Genomic DNA, 16,021 nt, shown 5'->3' with positions numbered 1-16,021 from the left:
AAGTCCATTTCATCCAAATCTGCAAACTAAAATTGGACCAGAATTATTTGGCAAATAATTTTCTTAAAAAAAAAGTGGCACACAGAGAACACTTGTCTGCATAGCATCACAGCAGCAAGAGATTCGAGAAATAAAAAATATTCCTTTATTGTACTTAGCATTTGGAGTTTTCTAGGAAATAATGAGTTTTTTCCTCCTTCTCATCCAAGGGAGATGATGCATTTTCTTCCCATAGTGCGAATGTTCAATCTGAAAGCAGCATTTCTCCATCCTGAAGCACGAGAGCAAAGAGGTCCTTTTGGCAACCTTTTTTTTTTTTAAATCATCACAAATAATCAGTAGTGTGATTTCATTCTGTGATTTCAAGTTAAGATTCATTTCACATGAGGCAATTTCCAGCTAGATTTCATCACTTATTGAGAAAAAAATAGTTACCAGGAAATACAAAAATGGTACACCCATTATCTTTAAATATGCTAGCGGGAGGGAGAACCCCCAAATCAAAGCCACACGGCAGGACTGGTTTTTTGTAGTGATGAGAAATAATCATCATTGATGTGAAAATGCAGACTTGAGCCTGGAGGCCTTATGGATGGTGATCTTGTGAGCACACAGGACCCTCTGCCTTCGCTTAAAACAAGTAAGTGGCCACTACGAGGTAACTTTTCACTGCCGGTGACTCCAAATGCCATGGTCAAGGTCGAGAGAAACAAAAAGAGATTAAGATTTCCCATCATGGGTAATTCAGAACTCTTGCCAAGGGGGCTCAAGGTATTTCGTAGGGTAAGCAATTGTTGGGCTGTTCCAGGGACAGTGATGATGGGCGGTGGGGGGGGGGTCCTTTTTATTTTCCCTTTTTTGTGCTGCCATAGATATTAGCCGCTGGTTGCCCAAGTAGTTGGGTCCATCTGTAGAATTAGTATAGCAGGCAACCATGAATTCCATTGTCAGATGGGGTCATGTCAAAGAAAGCAGGAGAGCCCAAGGCCTGTCATGATGTAGGGTTCCATTTCAGTCTTGCAGCGCCCACCCCAAACCCGCAATGATGCTATTTCTTAGGTCTGTTGATCTGCGCGTAAAGGGATTCAGACTCCTGTGGACAGAAGAACACAGATAAGTATGGCCGTATCTCTAGATAGGGATTGTGGGATATTGGAGAATATTATCAAAGGATGTTCACTCACTCAGGCATCCAAGAAACATTTACATGTGCTGAACATTGAGGGTGATACACAATGCAGGTATGAAGTGGACTTTGTCCTTCTGAAGCTTAGTCTCTGCTGGGTATGGGTGACAACCACACAGGATCATTGATTTGGAAGTGGAGAGGAACTTAGAACATCCCTTCCATCTTACAGATAAGGAAACTAAGGCACAGAAAGTTTGAATGACTTGCCCAGGATCACACAACTAGTAAGTGTCTGAGGAAGGATTCAAATTCAGGTCTTTCTGACTCCAAGCATAGCACTCTATCCCTTTTACCTTACAGATAATTGAAGAATGAGATATTGCCTAATAGGGAAGAATTCAGAGAACCCTGAGAAAACTCATCTGAATTAATGTAGAGTGAAATAAGAAGCAGGAAAATAACATCCAAAGATTTCAGAATGAGCAACTGTGACCTCAGGCCATGCCTCTTGATCAGTGGCAGAGGTTTGGGACAAAAGGTGGACAATTAGGCACATGTTTTCCTAATTGGCCATTGGGTTGATTTCTTCTTTTTGAATACTGTATTTTAATAGGCAGGAACCTAGGGGTGAAGAGGGGCTATTTTTGAGGGGAGACAGTGGTACTTTTAAAAAATATATCAATAAAAATTAAAAGAAAAAAAGTAAATGAAAATGAGGAAAATAAGTGAAATGAAGAGTTTCACAATAGAATGCTATGTAAGGTCTAGGATAAAAGGTCATGAATGTTCTGAGAGGATTTCTGGAAGAGGTGATACTTGAGTTGAACTTTAAACAATGGATCATTGGAAATGTTAACAATCAAAGAAGGGGAATGGTGACATTCTAGATGTAAAGACTAGTGTTGGCAAAGGTATGGAGATGGGAAATGATTCTGATTGAAGCACATCTGGGAAAACTGAGATGAGGATGGAAAAGGAGGAGAAACACCAGCTTGTGGAAAGTTCTGAATGGTAGGCAAAGGAAGTTTGATTTTATTCTGGAGCCAATGGAATGTAGAAGTGGATTCTGCCTTCAGACAGGGCACATGCACATTTCCCATCACTTCCTTCCTCTATACAGCAATACATTTTAAAATATGGTCACCTGAAATGATATAAACTCTGTATCAAAGGACATATAAGTTCTGCTGAAGCATGAACAGTTCGATGTCTGTAGAAAGAAATACTGATAAAATGACTTCTGGTTTTGGCTTAAATATAGTCAGGTTTGGGGGGATAGTTTGGGGGAACATTAGCCTTGGTGTCATACTTCTCGTCTCATGTGACCTTAAGCAAGTCAACAAACATTAGTCTATTGGGTGCAATATTCTGTGGATACCAAGATAAACAAAAATAATCCCTGGACCACAGAAGATTAAATTCTACAGGAGACATCAAACATACATGCACTCAAGTAAATACACAAGATTTGAAGAATATTAAATATTTTTTATTATTCTTTGAGAATAGTACTTTTATGGTCATTGTTGTTATTCAGTCATTTCACTCAATTGTACCCAACTCTTTGTGACCCAATTTGGGATTGTCCTGGCAAAGATCCTGGAGTAGTTTGCTATTTCCTTCTCCAGATCATTCAACAAATGAGGAAACTGAGGCAAACAGGGTTGAGTTACTTGCCCAGAGTCACACAGCTAGTAAGTATCTAAGGACAAATTTAGAACTCAGGAAGATGAGTTTTCCTGACTCCTGGTCCCACACTCTATCCACCTAGCTGCCCATTTTGATGGATGTTTTTTATCTTTCACAATACATCAAGTCCTGGATAGGTCTTTCCAAACTGGGTGAGCCTTTATGTGTAATAAAGACTGAAAAAGAAAGGGAAAAAAACAGCACAACAAAATCAAGCTGCAGTTCAAGCAAATCTAGTAGCATATACAATGTAATATATGTAGCCAGAGTTTCTCCCATTTCTGCAAAAGCAAGAGAGAGGTTAAGTTTTTGTTTTTGTTTTTAAACTCCTCTCTAAGGGCCACGTTTAATCATGATATGGAGTCAGAAAGATCTCAGATAAAATTATTCTGCCTCAAATACTTACTAGCTAAGCAGGTAATCTAATCAAGGTACTTCATCCTTATGTGCCTCAGTTTGTAAAATGAGGGTGTTGGACTCGATGGTGTCTATGTTCCCTTCCAGCTCTCAATCTATGATCCTATGAACTTGATATATATATATTATTTCCTTTCTATGAGGTTCAACTTTATCTTTTTAAATGAAATCAACTCTATCTCTCTCTGTCTCTCTCTGTCTCTCTGTCTCTGTCTCTGTCTCTCTCTCTCCCCCTCTCTGTCTCTTTCTCTGTTTTTTTCTCTCTCTTCCCATTCTCCCTTCTCCCACTCTATCTGTCTCCTTTGGAGAAGGGGACATATTAAATGCTAAATGCAACTGTTTGGAAGAAATATTATTATTTTGCCAGGAGGGATGTTCGCGTCAATGTTTCTGGGCTGTGCTTGAAGGGTGGCATCATATCCCCTCCCTACTCCATCTCTCTCCCTTCCACCTTCCTCCTCATTACCCTAAGAAGTCAGACGGACTTGATCTCACCCGACAGTTTACTCTATTCTGATTATGGAAGCTAATTAATCCGACAGAGTGACACCTAAAAACAGAAGGAGGCAGCAAGTTCAGGCAAGCTCATTAATGGCAGCCAGCATTAGCTTTCCAAGGAGAGCCTGAATTCAGAATTGAGCAGCCATCACAACAACAGTGACCAGGGCAGTAGGTACCTCTCAGTTATCTCAGCCAATACACCTGATGATTTGCAGAGCAGATGAGTGCTGCACTCACTGCCCTCATGGGAAGGCACCATCATGAAATGGGGGGACAGCTGGCTGGCCTTCCAGGCAGGGAGATCTCAGCGGAATCCCTGCCACTGGATCAACTCTGACCGTGTGACCCTGAGCTAGTCAGTTCCCTTCACATCATCCTTTAGGACTTGGGCAAAGAGCAAGTGTTGAGCTGAGTTAGTCAAGGGAGTTTCTTCCTAATGAAATCACATTCTGAGTAATGAGGGCAGTTCTGGTAAATGCCACAATAGAGAAATGGCATCCCTCTTCTAGAGATGTTGGTTAGAGATCACGAAGGAGCCTCCGAGATCATTTAGGCGAATCCCTTCATTTCACAAGTGAGAAATCGGAGACCCAGGGAAGTAAAATAATCACATGTCCAAAACAAGATTTGAACCTCGATCCCTTGCTGTTAGGAACAGGGATCTTTTTCACTGGGTCACAATGTAGGGATTTGGCAAAGGCTTGCCTTGTTGATTATAGAATGTTAATAAATATTAATGCTTAGAGGGATCCTATGACATAGCATACTGAGATCTAGAATGTTATTGTTAGAAAGGAACTTAAGCCATTTAGAATCTACTAAGCACCTACTATGTGCCAGGCACTGTTCTAGGTAAGCCTTGGGGATGCAAAGAAAGGCCAAACCAAAAAAAAGAAAAAAACAAACCATTCTAATGGAGCAAAGCATGTTGTAATGTAGCCCATTAGAGCTGGGAGGGTTATAATCATGCAGAATATTATAGCCAGCATGAGAATTAGAACATAAAGTGCTAGAGCAGAGAGGGTTCTTGTGACAGAGTATGCTGGAATAGAATGTTAGCGCTAGGAGGCTGCTTAGAACATAGAACTTAGACTCTTGGAGCTAGAGAGGACTCTCAACTATACAATGCTAAAACACAGCACATAGAATGCAGGAAAGAGCTTTTTATGCAAAGTGCTAGACCACAGAACATCCATAGAACATGGAACATTAGCATTAGGACTTTAGCTGTCAATCTAAGCCAAAAGCTTAATTTTAAAGACCAAGACATCCTGGGATATGAATCCTCACTACCCCATTCTCAACAAATAACCATCCAACCTTTGTTTAAGGACATCCAGGAAAGTGGAACCCACTGCCTTTCAAGGCAGCCCATTTTATTTTCTTTATATTTTTAAACCCTCACCTTCCATCTTAGAATCAATACGGTGTATTGGTTCTACGGCAGAAGAATGGCGAGGGCTCGGTAATAGGGGTTAAGGGACTTGCCCAGGGTCACACAACTAGGAAAACCAGAATTGAATCCAGGACCTCCCATCTTTGGCCCTGGCTCTCAATCCACTGAACCACCTTGTTGCCCCCTAAAGGCAGCTCATTTTAAAGGAAACTGAGGACAATGGAGTTAAAGGTGATTTCCTTTAAATTGATTTAGGCTAGTTAATGGTAGGGCAAGGATTAAAACCCATTAAAAACAATCTATCCTTTCCACAACTAAGAGGTGATTTAAATTAAATGGAAAAGTAACATTGATAAACACCGTCAAACTCAAAATAGAGGAAAAAAATCTTTTTATACAAAGAAGAGGAGGGAAAGGATCATGGTGAAGGGATGTGAGATCATTCTGTGTAAGAAAACAATGGAAAGAACTTGGGATGTTTAACCTGGAGAAGAGAAGACTTGGGGGTCAGTAGGGATACCACAAGTATTTAAAAGAATGGTGTACAAAAGACAAATTCAACTTGGCTTGTTCCATTTGGCTTCATAGGGCAGAAGTAGGAGTAATAGGTAGAAACCACAGAGTTGGGTGTCAGATTTCCTGATAATCAGGGCCTTCAGAATAGGCTGTCTTTGCTGTGGGCTTTATTTCACTGGATGTCCCCAAACAAAGGATGGATGGCTACATGTTTTTTTTTTTTAAACACTCACCTTCCGTCTTGGAGTCAATACTGTGTATTGGCTCGAAGGCAGAAGAGTGGTCAGGGCTAGGCAATGGGGGTCAAGTGACTTGCCCAGGGTCACACAGCTGGAAAGTGTCTGAGGTCAAATTTGAACCCAGGACCTCCCATCTCTAGACCTGGCTCTCAATCCACTGAGCTACCCAGCTGCCCGCTGGATAAGAATGGTATCGAGGGGATTCTCGACCCACTGAGAGTTGGACTGGCTATCCTCTGAGGTAGGTACCTTACACTTTAGAGATGCTGAAACACTCAAACCTCAACTAGAATCCTGTCACTGGAACTAAACCTTGGTACTATCATCCTGTTGTAACTTTCTCTTAAAGAGATCCTTTTCAGTCCTTTTCAATTTAAGGTTGACTCTCTTTCTAGTAAATTCTGTTCCTTAGTAAGCTTTTAGTGTTTGCTAAAACACAAATAAAAGAGAAACTTTCTAGTAAATAAATACAATGTGTTAAATAAAATGAAAATGAGAATAACGAGATAACAGATGTCTTGCTGTCACCTTAAATCCAACACATCTACCACCAAACTCATTGTCTTTTACACTCGAGTTTCTGTTTCTGGTGCTTAGTCACTGAGGCTTGACATTTTGTAGTCATCTGTGATTCTTTCCCTTCTTCATTCTCCCATGCTATCCATCACCGAGCCCTGGCAATCCTTCCCTTGCCATGTGCCTCAAATCTGTTCCTGTCTCTTAGCTGTCACTGCAACCCTCTTGGTGCATGCCTTTATCACCACAAGCCTGAATTATGAGAGCCTCGTAACGGGGCTCCTGGCCCTCCTGCCCTCTCTATAGCCACTGGGTACCGACAAATTTAGCATCCTAAAAGGCCGTTCTGTTTCAGCCGCTCTCATGATCAAAACCCTTCAAAGACTCTCGAACAGGTCCTTGAATTAAATTGAACTGATCGGATTGAATTTTGGGAGGGGCTAAATGGAGACCATCCCATTGAGGGCAACCTGAATAATGAAGAACCCTGACATTGTACCCTGTGACAATCAGCTGGATGAACCCGGGATGTCTAGTCCAGAGACTTAGATGGGGTTAGGAGAAATAGATTCAAATATCTGAAGTCTGAAGGGTTATGAAGTGGTGAAGGGAGTAGACTTGGGGGGGGGGGTTACCTCTAGGACACAGGAGTAAGACTGACATGGAGAAATTAAAGGGAGCCAAATCATAACCATATATAATGAAATCTCTCACAATGAGAGCTGCCCAACATTAGCCTGGGGCATCTCGTAGGGGAGTGACTTGCCCTTCACTAGAGGTTTTAAGAAGTTGAATGACCAGCTGTCAAGTGTGTCACAGGAGAGATTCCTCTAAGGGGAGGGAAGTAGGATAAAATAACATCTCAGGTTTCTTTCAGCTCTAAGGTGGAGGGGTTCTTCTTCATGGGGGCAAGATTTGCTCTGTTCCTCATTATTTTATTGGACATTGTGTCCATATCCTACCACAGTACCTGGATTCAAGTCCCACTTCAAATATTTATCTGTGTGACCTTAGGCAATCATTTCTCCTCCCTGGGCCTCAGTTTCCTCATCTATAAAATGAGGGGGTTAGATTAGGTGGCTTCTGAGATTCTTTCTAGCTTCAGATCTATGATTCTGTATTAAAGATCATTCTGGCTTCCTCTAGATTTGGAGATGGGAGATACCAATGAAGCACGTGGCCTTTACAAGTTATCCTTCACTCTCACCCTTTGACCAATTTACCTTCTTTTTTGGTCATAGATAAGGCCAGATGGTTAAAAGTGTGCTGGGTTTCAGGTTGAAGGCCCCGAGTTCAGTTTGAAGGTTGTCAATTTATTATTTATGATCTTAGACAAGAATTTCACCTCAACCTCAATGTTCAAATCTGCAAAATAAGAATGTTGTACTGGGTAACCTGTATCTTCCCTTCCAGATCTAAATCTATGATCTTAGTTTCTTGGTCTGACATTCAAGGCCTTCTATACAGTAAACTTTCCATCTAGCTTCCCCTAGATGCCCAGAAGCACTCACTCTCCATTATCCTTTCATCAAATCTTTTTTTCAATACTTTCTCATTTCAGCACATTTTTGCTTAGGTTACTATCCTCATATTTAAAGTTGCCCTCCTCCTCCTCTATCTCTCCTTCAAAATCTAGCCAAAATCTTGTGCCAAGAAGCCTTCCCTTTTCATTCTAAATTTTCAATAATGTGACATGCTTTGAATTTGATTTGGGAAAAGAATTAGATTTGGGACCAGAGAATTTGAGTCCTGGATCTACAAATTTGACTTTGGACAAGTCATTTCCACCGTAGACCTCAGCTTTCTCTCTTCTAAAACAAATGGGGCTAGACTATATGGGTTCATACCAGTCCTGACCTTAATTCCAAGCCTCTGACTTTAGCCTCAGTTTTAAGTGCTAAGGCTGATGTTCTGTACTTTAAGGAAAGAATCCTTAACATGTGGTCTGTGAACTTTAGAGAAAAAATATTTTAATAGCTTCATTCCAATATAATTCTTTTCTTTTGTAATCGAATGAATTTTAGTTTATTTTTTGGTTTAAAATGTATCTATCTAAAGAAGGGGTCCATGACCCCAAACAGTTAAGGATCTTCCTTTTCCTCACCACTGATGGCCAATGGGCAGCAGAAAGACAGAGCCACCATACCTGTTGTCCCTGATGGGTACCATGGATTTATTCCATTCCTAGACCCCTTCATTGCCTTACTGCTCTGTTCTCACTAGACACAGGATATATGTGGTCAGACAGAAGCCACCTCTGAGATATCCCTACCTCTGCTGAAGATATCTAAGAGGCTCATTCCACTCTCATCCTTGAACCCACTCTTCTCTTCAGAAGGGACCAACTGACCTGGCATCACTCTTTAAGAGCTTCTTTAGTCCAGAAAGCCAAATTGCTTTTGGACTTCTCTACCTCAGGAATATCTGATCTATCCATTTTCCACAAAATGAACACCAACCTGCTCTATTCTAGTAGAAACAAAGGTCTAGTGCAAAAGGAAAAACAGTCATCGGGGTTTACAGAGCACATTTTCTACCCTATTCCTCAACAGTCCTGTTAGGTAAGTGATAATACAGGTTCTATCATCCTATTTTACAAATGAGAAAACTGAGGTTCACTAAAGGGAACAGATTTTCCCATGCTTATCTTGTAAGTGGCAGAGATAGGATCAGAGGTTTAGATCGAAAAGGGACTTGAGAGGTCCTTAGGTTCAGCCATCATTGTTTTCCAGATGAGGACACTCAAGGATCAGAGTACTCATGTGATTTACCCAAAGTTACCCAGGTATTACCAGTGTCAGGATTCAAACCTAGAACTTGGATCATTTTACTAGATTGCCTTTATAATTGATCCTCACTGAATATGGCTTTACAATTCAACTCACTAAAACATTTATTAAGCACCTGCTGTGTGCTCAATAAATAGCACTATAATAGGCACTGGGAGAGAAGCAACGCTGAGATCAGAGCTGGTTCCTGTGCTCATAGTGCTTACAGTCCAGTTTGTAGAGTCCTCTATGACTCAGTCACCCTTACTTGGGTGCCCTGTGGCCCTGGCTGCTCTCTCTTTTGTTTCACCTTGAGGTGAATCTATCTTAAGTGAGACTTCAATGTTTCATGCTCAGACTATGGAGATCAGAATGAAGAATGACTCTAATGCTCCCAGAGCCCGATTATTTATGGCTATATCCATTGTTAATAACAGAGAGTGATTGCATGGCTTGCCTTCCTTGACTTGACAGCTAGGGGGGAAAGGATCTGATAAGCAGTTTATTTACCTAACTCATTTAACTGAATAAATGTTTTCATTTTTCTTTCATCTCTTCAAGAGCTCACAATTCACTCAGAGATTGCTCCAGAAATACATCCCTGTGGCAGATGCTTTTTGCTTTTCCTATTCTGGCCTTTTCTATATGATTCTACATCTCTTGGTCCTTCGAATCTCACTTAGACACGTTTCCCTACTGGAACCTCAGACTGGAGAGAAGCATACAATAGTCAAGTCCACAAACTTATTGAGCATCTCTTGTATGTCAGACACAGAGTCAAACACTAGGGAAACAATAAATGAGTATATTTGGCTTTATTGCCAAACTGGAAACTGATTCTCTGTGGCATAAGTGGAAAGATCACTGCATTTAGAGTCAGAGGATGTGGGTTTTAATCCTGCTTCTGCCATTTACTTGTGTGATCTGGGACAAGTTATTTACATTCTTTGGACCATAGGTTCATTATTGATCAAACGAAGGGGTCTGGACAAAATGGCCATTAAATTCCCCTCCTTCTCAAAATCTAAGACCTTATCCCAAATGTATTCTAGCAGGAATTCAGTGGATGTCTTTCTTGTCTCTTGCCATGTTCTAGAGTAGAACTAACATAAATGTGTCTCAACCCTGCTTCTAACAGCCCATTAGATATTACTAGGAGAAAGTTTTTTGTGATAATAGTTGGACTTATGATAAGGGTGGATGAATGTCTCTTCTTAAAAGTGAATGAAAGGGAGGGGAAAAAGAGACATAAAGACACACACCCATACAATAGTGGATTTGCTCACTCATCTCCAAAATAAATTTCTGAAATGATAGGGAAGCTAAATTGGTAGGATGAAAAATAAAAAAAAATGTTTGAAAATATTGGGTGACTGAAGGCATTGGAGATAGGAAGACCGGAGTGCAAATCTGGCCTTTGACTATTATGTGACCCTGGGCTTAATCCTGTTTGCCTCAGTTTTCTTATCTGTCAATTGAGCTGGAGAAGGAAATTGCAAACTACTTCAATATCTTTTTCAAGAAAACCCCAAATGGCACCACAGAGAGTTGGACACAACTGAAAAACTGCTCAACAACAAACAACAATAAACATCAATAACGAAGGCATTGAATGGATCTGAAGAGGAAGAGGCAGTGATGATTAGGTACTTAGGAATGGAGTGACCTTGGATGGCTCAGCCTTTTAGGGGATGTCTTCCAAAAGAGATCAACTGATTTACAGTCACCGGAAAGAGGAAATGGTGCTGTCCTCATCTGGAGTACTGAAATCTCCACCTAAGCTTCCAATGGGAGAAACTGCAGCTCTTGGTCTGGCTCCATCTTGAAGTGGAAAGTGCTTAAAAGGACAACTCAAAGTTATGGCTATGATACTATCTTACAGACAGAAGGGGACAGTGGCCATGAGGAGCACAAAAGAATGATGGATTCTCTGCTGGATTCTCTGATGGATTCACAAACTTTTGTGCTGGCCCACAAAAGTCCTGCCCCCTATGATTTTTGCCCTGTATTAATACAGGTAGTATAAAATGGAGGAAAAAACTTCTAGAGGCAGAAGATCTGCGTTTGAATCCAACTTATGGTGTTTTTTATCTTGTATGACCAAAAATAAAAGACAATTTTGGCCTCCTGTAAAATAGAGTGGGGGTAGAAGGAGATGGCCAAAAAGTTCTTTCTGTATCTAGATCCCAAATCCCTTCACTTTCCTGGGCCTCAATTTCCTAATAAAATAAGATGGTTAGGTTAGATAGTCTAAAAGGTACCTTTTGGCTCTAGATGAATAAGCCTAAGATATTTCACTCCCTAGTCTTCATTATCCTCAGTTGTAAAAGGAGGGGATAGAATAAAATAATTTCTTAGATTTCTTTCCAGATATGTCTATGATTTTTTAAGAAATTATGCTACACTGTGCTCTTTGTGGTGGCAAAAAATTTGAAAATGAGGGGATGCCCTCTGATTGGGGAATGGCTGAACAAATAATGGCATCTGTTGGGGATGGAATATTATTGTGCTCAAAGGAATAATGAACTGGAGGGATTCCATGTGAACTGGAACGACCTCCAGGAAGTGATATAGAGTGAAAGGAGCAGAACCAGGAGAACATTGTACACAGAGACGAACACACTGTGGTACAATTGAATGTAATGGATTTCTCTACTAGCAGCAATTCAATGACCCAGGAAAATTCTGAAGTACTTATGAGAAAGATGCTAACCATATCCAGAAAAAGAGAAGAAAAACAACTATTACATCAAATGTGTCAATGGGGATATGTTTGGGGTTATAAACCCTAAAATCCTAGTGCAAATATCAATAATATGGAAATAGGTCTTGACCAAAGACACATGTAAAACCCAGTGGAATTGTGCAAAGCACAATGGGTTATGGGAGGGGGTTGGGGGAGGAAAAGAACATGATTATTGTAATCCTGGAAAATGCTGTAAATTAATCAATTAAATAAAATTTAAAAAATAAATTATGCTACATTCGAGCCTTATTTGTCATGATTTGCCATAATAAGAGTCCCAAGTCACATTTCTTCTTCAGAATCCTATATAGGGCACCAAATTATGGCAGGGACAGGAAAGACAAAGAGGAGAGTCTGAGGTTATTCCCAAATTACAGGAACAGTTTAAATTATAGGCATCAAGAGATTGTATTTCACATCAAGAAACTATATTCTCCTGGGGTTTATGCAAGCGTGATAGAGAGTATGTGGGTGAGAATCATAGGTGGGAGTAACACAAATAATATTGTATTATACATTAGAAACTGCCTGGTCAGAAGGAAGAAAAGAATGATGAATTTTAGTAGCAGATCTTCCAGCTGTCCTGCAAGCAAAACAAAGTTGGAATGGGACATATCATCTATTTCAACATCTAAAGAGGGTCACTCTCAGTTTTAAAAAATGACTGAAATATTACCTATTTGCCTTATAGATAATTGAATTCTTCAGAGGTCATTAGAGATACTGTTATTCTAGATTTTATTCCGACTGATGTGGGTCTGTTTTTTTTTTAATTTTTTAACCCTTACTTCTGTCTTAGAATCAATACTAGGTATTAGTTCTGAGGCAGAAGAGTGGAAAGGGCTAGGCAATGGGGGTTAAGTGACTTGCCCAGGGTCACACAACTAGGAAGTGTCTGAGGCCGGATTTGAACCCAGGACCTCCCATCTCTGGGCCTGACTCTCAATCCACTGAGCCACTCAGCTGCCCCCAAGGATCTCATTTTCTAAGGAGACACAGGGTCGGTCCTTGCATGTCTTCTTAGGGATGTTCAGTAGATAGTGAAACAAATATTGAGGGCAGAGTTAGAAGCATATCCTAACTTGGGGGATGGTGATTCCACATTTCAGACATGAAAGTAACAGAAGGTATGCATCTTGGAAGAGTCTGATGCATGAGCCTTTTTAGTTTTGTTCTATAATGTGATCCTGGGAAATGGGGCTCTTTCTCACTCTTGCTATTGAAACTGACAGTTTCATATCTGTGTCACTTTATCAAGGGACCTCTCAGGTTTGTCAAACTCTGGCACAATGCATAAATAATATTGTGTATTAAGGGAGAAGAAGTTTGGCAAGACTATAACTCTGAAGGAGTTTTAAAGCAAAGGCAACTTCCTCCTTAATTTGGAGACCTAGAGTATTATGGGAACTAAATTTTGCCCATTTTTCAGACCTGTTAACTATCCCAGTTGGTTTTAATTGTTTTCCTTGGTAAGAGAAGAAGTTTCCCTGGCTGTTTGGGGTAATATTTCGAATACAGTGTCTGACATACAGTACCCTTTATTGACTGACTGAATATGATATAATAAAGCAGCAAAATATTGTTAATTTAAACAGTAACATGATTTTCCCAACCAAAGGGCAATCATTGTAAGTCCTTCAATTAAAATTAGATAGTTATTCATTGGGTAGATAATAGAGATTATTTTTGTTATGATGTGGCTGAACTAACTGGCCTCTAAGATTCTGTCAACTCAAATTCAGGGATTCTGTGACTAGAGAGAGGGAAAATTCAACTGGCCTAGGAAAAGATGGCGACTAGGATCTGGCACACAGTAGGCTTGGAATAACCTCAGAGGGCCCTTCGCACCTTGAACTTCTCTGATGCTATATATTTATAAACAAATTAACTCATAACAACTCAGGTGAGGATGCGGGAGGCCAGCCATGAGTCCAAATGGGCATCATCAAGAGTTGTGTCAGCAAAAGAGTGGAATCAAGCCAGTATCTGAAGCTGAATGGCCCTTGGGAGGAAGATAGAGACAGATCTGCCAAAGGCTTCAAACATGGAGGTTCTTTTGAACAGCCCGCATATCACAATGATGGCTATTGTTCAGCAGATGAACAGTCTTTGTCCATTCATCTCATTTCTCAAAGCAATGTTTTTGAGGTTGTGAAAAACAACTTGGGGAGAAGTTCTCTCAGGGAACAATCCACAAAGAATGGCTCCATCATTCCTTCTTTCTTTCCTTTCAAACTCTTCTGCCTGGGCATGCACATAACCCATAAGTCCTCAACCTTCAGAAAGCTCTTGGCAATCCACCAATCAATAATCATTTGTTAAACACCTACTGTATACTGTATGCCAGTGCTGTGCTGAATGAGAGGGTTATAATCAAAGGGATATGATTCCTGACCTGAAGGAGCTCACGTTCTCATGGAGGAGGGGGACAATATTAAATCGCTAGTTACAAAAAGATTTATACTAAATGGATGGAAGTTCATCGCAGAGAGAAAGGACTTCAGTAGGTGGTGAAGACACTGGAAAAGCTCTAGAAAGTATACTCTAGCCGAATCTAGAAGGAAGCCAAAAGCAGTTGAATGTTTATATCAATATAAGACTTTGCCTTGCATCATGGACGGTGATTCTATTTTTCCTAGTATAAATATGCTGTAAAAGTCCACCATAGTTTCAATCCTTTAATCATGAACTTCAGTAACTAAATATATTTAACAAGATGTTTTATTCATTTTAAATAATGGCCCAAATGGTAGATGCTCAGAGAGTGGCACTGAAGTGTTCTTGAATGCTTTTGGAGATTGTTGTTCTTCAGTTGTTTTTCAGTCGTGTCTCATTCTTTTAGATACCATTTGGATTTTCTTGATGAGACATCAAAATGGTTTGCTATTTTCTTCTCTACCTCATTTTGTAGATGAGGACCAGAGGTAAAGGACTTGCCCAGGGTCACATAGCTAATTTCATGATTAATTTTCTGAGTCTCTGCTTGCTCAAGCAGGAAACTAGGACAATAACAAGGCAATGAAGGATTCACATCTTAAAGGGACTTGGATCATCTGGTCCAATTCTGTTACTAGAGAAATGAGGAAAATTAGCCTTAAAGAGGGATCCTTCTGGAAGCAAGCAGTAGAATCAGACCAAGATCCTATGATCTTTCCACAACACCATCCTGGAACCACAGTACTAGGAGGCTCACAACTGAGGACCAAATGATCAGCCAGTATGGGGAAGCCCTCATGAATGGAAAAGGCAGATATAAATACAAGGTGCTGTCTAGTCCACTGACAATGAATGCTGAACCATCATAAAGAAGAAGTTTGGTCTAAAAAATTGGGGAGTGGCTAAAAAATGTGTGGCATATGATTTTGATGGAATTCTATTAGGTAATATTGTATAAGAAATGATGAGCAGGTTAATTAAAAAAAGAACATGGAAGGATCTACATGAAATTATGAAAAGTGAAATGAACAGAACCAAGAGAACATTACATATATCCATAGAAATATTGCTTGAAAAAATACTTGTTCATGTCCACCTACAGAAAAAGAACTGATAGAAATAAGTAAGACATGGTTTTATGTATACCTATACCTTTATTTTTTTTTGGCCAAATGATGCCTTCTTTAATGGAGGAGTAGAAGGAGGAAGGAAGGGAGGGAGTTAACTGTTATTTCAATGTAACAAACAAATTAAATGATTAATTAAAAATATTTGCTAAGGCGATGGCTCTCTGGGCTAGGGAAGACTCATGGGAAAATCTCAAGTTGTAAAAATAAAGGATATCAATCAATTGTATTTTTAATCATTGTTATTGTCATAGGATCACAGATCTCCAGCTGGGAGGGAACTTAGAGGTCATTTAATGTGACCCCTTTGTTTTAAGGATAAGTAAACTGAGGACTAAAGAAATGAAGTAGCTTGTACAGGATCACAAAAAACAGTTAAGTAAAAAAAAAATTAGGATTTGAACCTAGGTTCCTTCACTCCAAATTCAGTGCTCTTTCCACTTAATCATGTTGCTATTTTCACTTCTCAGCAAAAGAGTTTCATAGGCTCAATGGGCCCATCAATGCATGGGCATTTTTGTTGATCCTCTGGAGGTTCTTG

The 16,021-nt window shown here is 40.0% G+C and overlaps 1 protein-coding gene across 1 annotated transcript in view; it reads right to left on the bottom strand.

Annotated features, from left to right (window-relative positions):
• Nucleotides 1–954: 954 nt before the first annotated feature.
• Nucleotides 955–16,021, bottom strand: part of DAB1 (DAB adaptor protein 1) — a 333,073-nt gene continuing 318,006 nt past the window's right edge. Inside the window, exon 18 of the mRNA XM_056814594.1 lies at nucleotides 955–1,093. The gene's annotated coding sequence lies outside the window, so the exon portion shown is untranslated. The remainder of the gene's footprint in view (nucleotides 1,094–16,021) is intronic.

Source organism: Monodelphis domestica, chromosome 2 (assembly GCF_027887165.1).
Source record: "Monodelphis domestica isolate mMonDom1 chromosome 2, mMonDom1.pri, whole genome shotgun sequence".
NCBI lineage: Eukaryota > Metazoa > Chordata > Mammalia > Didelphimorphia > Didelphidae > Monodelphis > Monodelphis domestica.
Note: the sequence above shows the minus strand (reverse complement) of the source record. Positions and strands in the feature narration are given on the sequence as shown.